The following is an 8,531-nucleotide window of genomic DNA, read 5'->3' as shown; positions in this document are numbered from 1 at the left end:
TCAGATCAAGGATCAATGACTCCGATATCACAGCAGAGACCACAAAACTTACTTGCAAGTGAATCTGTGTAAGTAAGAACTCTGTGGAGGAAACAATGGAGAGAGAAATGTATCTACATGATGAAATTAAATTCTGTAAACTTTTAAAATGTGTTTAAATACCTTGGGTTTTAAGGTAGAGGTAGGGTATTTTACTTTAGCCAAAACCAAATTGATTATTCACTATCAATCTGAGACGATCAGAATAGATTCTAAGATCTACAAACGACATTTTGATTTGATAGCATTTTCAGAAAGAGACGTGAGACTCAGGGACACCTTAAGCAGTGTGTTAGCTGGATCCCTCTGACAGGCTCCTGAACCTCAGCTGCTGTCTCATGCATTACTTCCATGGTCTAAGTACCAGAGCATAGCCAGGATCAATGATAAAATTAATGTTCATGTTTTATGTGAGGATGATGGAGGGAGTGGAGAAAATCAAGTTTAAATACCAAGGTATTCCTTCATGATCTTTTGGCTCTTACTGAAATCCTAAATTCTGATCTAACTGGAGAATAAACTGGAGCTCAGTTGTGAATCTAGGGAACCAACTTCCAATGATCCCTGAGTATCTTCATGATTGATCCTTGTACATAAAACACAACTAGTCTGCCCTGTGTGATGTTATCTATCTTGTTCAGATGAGATTGCAAATTATATGGAAAAATAAATATTACAGTAGAAAACCAGACTTCAAAAATATTCAGATGTATTAAAGATTAGTACAGACTAAATTCTAGAATAGTGCAATGAGAAACATGACTTTGATGCACATAGCAAGCCAAGAAACAGAGAAGACATCCCTTCATGGGCTTGTGCAGCTGCTTTGATTCAGCATCTGAAATGATTTGTGCTAGTGCTGGGGAGTCTCTGTTGGCCCTTAGTACCACTTGCTCATCCCAAGGTCTCTGTAGGAAGGTTTTGTACAGGTTCACACAAGAGTTCTATCACTGTGTCTCTGGTAGAGCAATATATGGCTGTGCCCCCCTGTTTTGAGACTGTTCACTTTTAAGGAAACTGGGCACTAGGAGGTATCCCTGCTGATGGTGACTTAGGATTTGAGAACTGAATTATAAGCAGTGTTTTCATTATACCATATTATGTCCATTAACGCCAGACCATGTGTTGGAGTCTAATGGACTCAGTGTGTATGACAGGTCATTAATGAGAACACAGGGACAGTGCAGGTGAGAGACAGGGTCTGGGTTTGTTATGGCTGAACCATATCAGGTCCTGACTCCTTTACCTGAACCTGGGACAGTACACCTGGGACAAGCAACATCATCATCATTCATCCATAAATGGTGTACCTGGGTCTCTCTCCTTAAACCCTGAATGACTTCCAGGTTGGAAAGTTCATGAGACAGAGGAGTAGCACCAGGACTGTCATGCTCTGCTGTAGTGCTCATGGAGACAAACAGATGACATAGAGTCCTCTAGACTCACATGTGGTTTTTAGCTGCCTGTGTCATATAAGGTTTCAATCTTCTTTGAGTTCATCAGAAACTGATTCAGGTCAAAAGACAGGATCATTCTTTTATCATTCTTAAATCTTCTAAATTTAAAAAAGAACTATAACAGGACTGTGAAAATCAAGTTTTTGACACACAAGAACCCTTCAGTTGGTTTTAAACAAAGAACTCAGAATCCATAACTAAAAAAAAAAGAAAGAAAGAAAAGGAAAGAAAGAAAGGACAGAAGAAAGAAAGAAAAATAGAAAGAAAAAGTTGTGTTGCAGCAAAACAAACCAGGTATATCATATAGGGAATGTGGAGACTGAACAATCTCTAGATATAACTGAAAATCAGACAATCCAGTTGTTGAGATTCAGGCCCACCGATAGAAATGGTCTCAAAACAAGTGTTGGAGATTGTTAGAGAAATGTTTCACATGTCAACACACACACACACACACACACACACACACACACAGAGAGAGAGAGAGAGAGAGAGAGAGAGAGAGAGAGAGTAGTGAGAGAGAAAGAGTGAGAGAGCGAGATTGAGACAGAGAGAGGTAGACAGAGAGATAAAGGGTAGTAGGGAGAAACACTGTAATAAATCAGCACACACAACACAACACAACACAACAGAAAACAGGAATTCGAATAAACAATTGGATAATCAAGGATTACTACACACTATATCTGTAGAGAAAATCCCTAAGTAAGATATGGAGAGGCAGTGCAGACATAAAGAAGTCCAGTCTTCCATGTTTCTCTGAGCAGGTTCTTCTGAGACCCAGATTTCTAAGTCCTCTCAGCGCCCCCTGCTGGTCCTATGTTCCCCACAGCGGTGTTTTTGTCTGAGCTCACAGTAACATTCACTCACTGTGTCTCTTGCACAGTAATACATGGCTGTGTCCTCAGACTTCAGACTGCTCATTTCCAGGTACAGAGTGTTCTTGGCATTGTCTCTGGAGATTGTGAACCGGCCCTTCACAGAGTCAGCATAGTAGGTGCTACCACCACCATTACTAATAAATGCTACCCACTCTAGCCCCTTCCCTAGAGCCTGGCGGACCCAGTTCATGTGAAAATTACTGAAAGTGAATCCAGAGGCTGCACAGGAGAGTTTTAGGGACTTTCCAGGGTGCACTAAGCCTCCGCCAGACTCCGACAACTGCACTTCGCTCTGTACACCTGTAAACACAAAGAATTCTGGTCAGAAAACTGACATAGAAGAATTTTTTTCTCTTTTTCATGTACACACAGCACACAGCATCTCATCTTTATGAGTTACCTTTTAAAATAAGGACAAAGAAAACCAATATGAGCCCTAAGTCCATGGTGAGTGGCCTGTGTTCAGTGCTGACCACTGACTGGGAGGACTTGGGAATTCAGGGCTGATCTTCTGTGCCAGAGCTGAAGAGTCAAGACAGGGCTGGTTTTTATGAGCTAAAGAAGACTTATTTGCATATCTTCCTGCCATAACAGGCTCTGTATTTGGACTGACCAGAAGGCAGTACTCAGAACAGATATAAGACATCATATACACTGATGACAGTTATAGAATATGGAGCTTTAATGTAGTTCTGTAGACATAATATCCTTGTTACGGATTAACCACATTTTATTTAGTTCTCTTTTCACCATATGCATAGAAAATGTTGTATTTGCACACCATCATGTCTCTTTTGGGTCAATGCGAAATAGAAAAGCTCCACACATAGTTGTTTTTCCAGATATTAGTTCTGGTGGACCCTCTGTCTCTGCTGGACATGGCTTCTTCCTGAGGTGAATCCTGACAGGAACACTTGAAACTTTTCTGAATTCTACTCCGTTCTGAGAGGTGTTATCAAAAGCCCTATGAGTTTTGGTAAATGACACATTCCTTCTTGCTGTCTGTCTTCCTCTCAGCGACTGCTGTGGAGACATATTTGTATTTGCAGCACTTAGTTGTTTGCATCTGAAGTTCTTCCTATGATCAATTTGTTCCTGCACTCTGCCTTTCCCAACTCAATACCAGGCAACACAAAGCTGGCTTCATGTTGTCTTAGGTCACTTTTATTTCTGTGTATCTATATTTTCATCATAATGGGGACATTTAATAAGTGTTTATAACCAAACACAAAACTTTTGCATCAATTTTGTATTTTCAGGCAGCTTTGCTTTTATTATCCCAAACTCCCATGCTTTGCTTTCTTCCCACTCAGTCCCTTTCTCTCACTACAACCAACTTCTTCTTTGAAAACCATTGTGTTACCCTGTGTTTTTCCCTCTTGTCCTTCACTTAAGATGTCTTTTCCTGCCCGACTTAAATTCTAGTTAAAATTCCACACATCAGAAGCTGGAACACCAAACACACAGAGTCTCAAACACAGTCTGGATTCTCTATAAGACAGAAACTGTCTTCCCCAATGTTCAATATGTTGTGTGATATAAGATTTCCAGTATCATTCAAATTCCTCCAAGGCTCAAAAGCACTGATTAAAGGAATGTGGGAAGAATGTAAGGAGTGGAGCACAGGGAGGGATGCTCTGAAATGCTGTCTTCTGGACATGACATGGATATCACAATCATGGACTCATAATGGTATTGTCTATATAACACAAATAGGGACAAGTCAGCCAAAACCCTGGTACAGATGGGGCTGAAATTGCTTGGTCTTACTTTTTACTGAGGAACAGTTGGAAATATGTTTTTATGGACAAGGGATATAGTCACTCTTTTTTGAGGGTATGATCACTGGTATGTATCCTATGTTGCAGTGTTTGGGTTCATACACATGTAGATATGAACATCACTAACTGTGCTTAAGTAAGTATAAGGTTGTTTGGGACCCAGGTTTGGAAGATGTGGGAGGGTGGAAAACATTGCACGTAGTGATCATAAACAGGAGGAATAAAGAAAATTAGTAAAAACTGAAGCTGAGCCTTAAAACAAAAATTCAGAAAGCAAATGATTAAGGAATATTAGAAAATATCAAATAGCTTGGTAGGCAGCTTTATCTGGGACCATCTTCCCATCCAGCTAACAATTGGTGGAGTCCTTCAATTATGCATGAAAAATCTTTTTGCAGATAATCCTATACATGATTTGTAAAATATCTTTTCACATTTGGTTAGCTGTTACTCTAAGGTGACAATATCCCATCATCAATCAGAATTAGAGGAAAAACATATCATTCTTTCCTCATGGCTCATGCTGCAGGAACAGTTATTCTGGTGTTAGATTATACGTATGTATCATCTAGGTATCCCCTTCTCTTTAAAATTATCTATAAAGAATCAGAGGACATACCGAGGAGAAGAGAAACTCAAGGGTATTTCTATAAATAATTGTTACTTCTTTTCTACTCCAGAGGATATTTTTTGCCTGTGACTATTTGTTTAATAATTTATTTACCTTATTGTGCATATATGAAGTCTTTTAATTCTTATTGGTAGGCTCTACATAAAAAGTTATGGATAATCTTTGTCAAAAGTAAAAATCTGGGATTAGAATAGAGGTATTGGTTATGATATATTTTAGGTTCAACAAACTCACTAAAATTTTACTATATTCATCCATTTCAGGAGCAACCATGTAATCTGATCCTCACACTGACCCTGGAAAATATGACAATGGAACCTTGAGTTCAGCATAGTGTGAAGTTATTTAAGTCACGGTTATGTGTTTTTCTGTCAGGATTCTAACAATGCAGTCACTGTGGTCTCCGAAGCTTCATCACACAGTGTTGATGTCACTGCTTCAATTTTAGGAAAAGCCTCAGCCTCAGGTTAAAAGATTCTCTTTTCCTTTTTAAACTTGCCCCAAGTCTATGATCCATTAACATTAAACCCACAGCCAACATGGCTCCTCTGAAGACACTTAAGTAGTTCACACATGAGACACCTGCTCTTCATGTCACCAACAACAGTGACTGCAGAGGAGTAATTCTGGGAGCAACAAAAGCCCCCCAAAAAGCACAAACTCTTAAAATCATGTAACTCAGTTATCAATGATGAGGTCTAAAAGAGGGATGAACCAGGAACTGGAGCTGATGTCTGTTGTGGCTGAGAAATTTGTGGTCTGAGTTGCACAATATGCCTATAGAGGAATCATTTGCTTGAATTTCAAAGTACAAGCTAATTATTACCAAAATGCTAAAGTTAAAAAATAGAATTTTACAACACTTATAACAACTGTACACTTTTATAAGGTTCTATTGGTTTAAAAGTAAAAAAAAAAAACTGTGATGGTTCATTTTCTGAAGTAACTTTGGAAATTGACATCAATTCAGGGCAGCTGTGGTTTCTCTATAACAATTTTAAAAATAAAGAGGATGAATGAAAGATTATTCAAAATTTCTAAACTGTATTACAAAATTAGCAATCAACAGCTTTTGCAATTTCATACTCCTGATTTTATATATATACATATATATATTATACGTATATATTTATAAATATAAGTATTTATGATGAAATGTACATATTGAATATATAAAATTAATGTGCTGTTTTGTCTAATGAGAAGCAGTTAGCCATCCTAAAGGATTGTGGGGTAACACAGATGATTAGTTTGTAATTAAAATGCAAGATTAATAGGCTATGACAAGTAAAGTGTCCTCTAGAGGATTTCTTTGTGTAAAAGAAGAAAAATCAAAGCTTAAGGCATCAAACAGGTATAAATGAAGCACATTCCTGAAATTCCTAGTTTCTGAAGTCACCACCTCTGGTATTGAGAGTTCCCATTGGTCCTCAGCATCCCTTGCTGGCTTGAGTAGAGAGGTTTCTGTCCAAGCTCATACTGGAGTTCTCTCACTGTGCCTCTGGCACAGTAATAAATGGCTGTGTTAGAAGTTTGTGGATTGTTCAGTTTTATGAAAACATAGCTCTTGGAGGTGTAGTGATATTTTATTTGTGATCTAACAAATAAAGCTTCCTGAAAACCAGAGTGCAGAACTAAGTCACTAGATAGCCATAGACGTCAGGCAATGGTGGCACACACCTGTAAATACAGCACTAGGAAGACAGAGGTGGACAGATCTCTGTGAGTGCAATGCTACACTGGGATACAAGCAATTTAATCTGTGTAATACAGAAATGTAGCTCACACCAAGGTTCCCAGCACCTGGAATCATATGCCTTTAATCCCAGCACTAGGGTGGCAGAGACTGGTTTGACATGGCTGGGCAGAGAAAGGAATTAAAGACAGGAGGAGACAAGAGCTCAAATCCAGCCTGAGGTTTTGGAGAGACAGGATTCAGTCAGAGGCTTTGTAGAGACAGGATCTTCTCCATTTGGTTTGAGCATCGGTAGAGGTGAGAATTCTCTAATGGCTGAATACTCTGCTTTTCTGATGCTTCAGTTTTTGCCCCTGGTAGCTGACTTAGGATGTTTATCATTAAGTACAGTTAGAATTCTTGCAACAGGAGGTGTCCCTGCTGATGTTGACTTGGGATTTGAGATCATAATTATAATATGTGCTTCCACCACTCCGGATTCTTCACATTCACTTCAGACATTTTCGTGGAGGCTGGCAGACCCAACATACATTATGATTTCATAATGAGAATCTGCAGATAGTTCAGGTGAGGGAAAGGGTCTGTGAGTGCTGTAATACACCAGTTCCTTATTCCTTCAGTTGTGCCTGGGACAGGAAACCTGGGAACAGTTACAATCATCATGATACATGCATCCCACAGATGACATGCCTGTGTCTCTTTTATGAGATCCTGAAACACATAGAGCTTGGAAATGTCACCAGGCAGAAGAGCAGACCCAGGGCAACCACGCCATACTGGAGGTCTTAGTGAGAAGGAGATGGGGCTTCTCATCTAAGTCAGTATTTTTAGCCTGAGCCTGAGGGATGCTTTGCATTTTATCCTGAGAGGATAAAAGGAAGCAGAGTGTATGGTTTACACTTTTTTCCTCAGGATTCTTAGATTTGCCCTTGAGTTTCTTAGATGACAAAGAGATAAAAAATGAGTAACATTTTTTTCTGACAGTAGATTCCCACTTGCATATAAATAGGAAATTGTGTGATACTGTGTAGAACTTAGATGCAAAACATTAAGTGACCCTACATTCTTGCTGTATAGATAACAGAAGATATACACATCCTCAGTGCATATCCCTGTAAATCCCAGCAGAGTATTTAAATAGAATTTAGTGATAAGATGCACTTCAGCCTCTTCCTGATGTGAAATCAGGATTAAGAAACTATTTAAAATCCTTTCTGTTGTCATTGCAGTTATTTTTTTAATCACTCACCTAGAAAATGCAACTTGTGTGGATGCAACTCACAAACATTTAGTACATATTATTTAACTTTTCTTATCTAAGAGAAAATTCAAGGGATTGATTTTCATGCACATAAGTTGTCTCAGGGACACCACACTTGGATATTTCTTAGTTATTATTTTCTGTTTGTCTGTGTCTCTGACACTATGTACTTTTTAATTTACTTCCTTGTCTTCTTATCACTTGAAGCACATTGCAAAAGCAGGTTTCTAAATATGATTGCTGTATTGGTGAGGGGTGAAGAGGCAGCTCTTCATGACACCTTGGAAAAAGCAGTTACATGAAACCAATCTTCATGATTATATGACCTGAAGCAACAAAAAGACAGAGAACCCTAAATGATGACAAGAAGTGGAGAGCAGGATGTGCTTGAACAATATAAAAAGTTTACCTTGTGGTGAAGATCACAATAGAGTAAAGGTATTTAGGACTTTTTTCCCTGTCTTGGTAATGTAAATTATCAGGAAATGGCAGAGAATAGCTCACAACATTCTGTCAGTATATAATAGAGAATGTCCACCAATTCTTTCACATAGAACACCCCACATGTTGTGTTCCTTTTCCCTCTGTTCATATTCTGTTTGTGAGTAGCAGTGGTGGAGACTGGTCTTAACATTGTGGAGCCTTCTATCCTTTGCAAGCGTTGATGGGCACCTGCCAATATAAGTTCTCCCACACTTGTTAGAAGAACATTTTCAGTCATGCTCAGTGTGTCTCATCTTTGGTTTGTCTGATTTTTCATTGTTCTTTTTGAATCTCGTGAAAGA

This window comes from Myodes glareolus, chromosome 11 (genome assembly GCF_982192425.1).
Source record: "Myodes glareolus chromosome 11, mMyoGla1.1, whole genome shotgun sequence".
NCBI lineage: Eukaryota > Metazoa > Chordata > Mammalia > Rodentia > Cricetidae > Myodes > Myodes glareolus.
The sequence above is the reverse complement of the archived record's forward strand: the minus strand, read 5'-3'. Positions refer to the sequence as shown.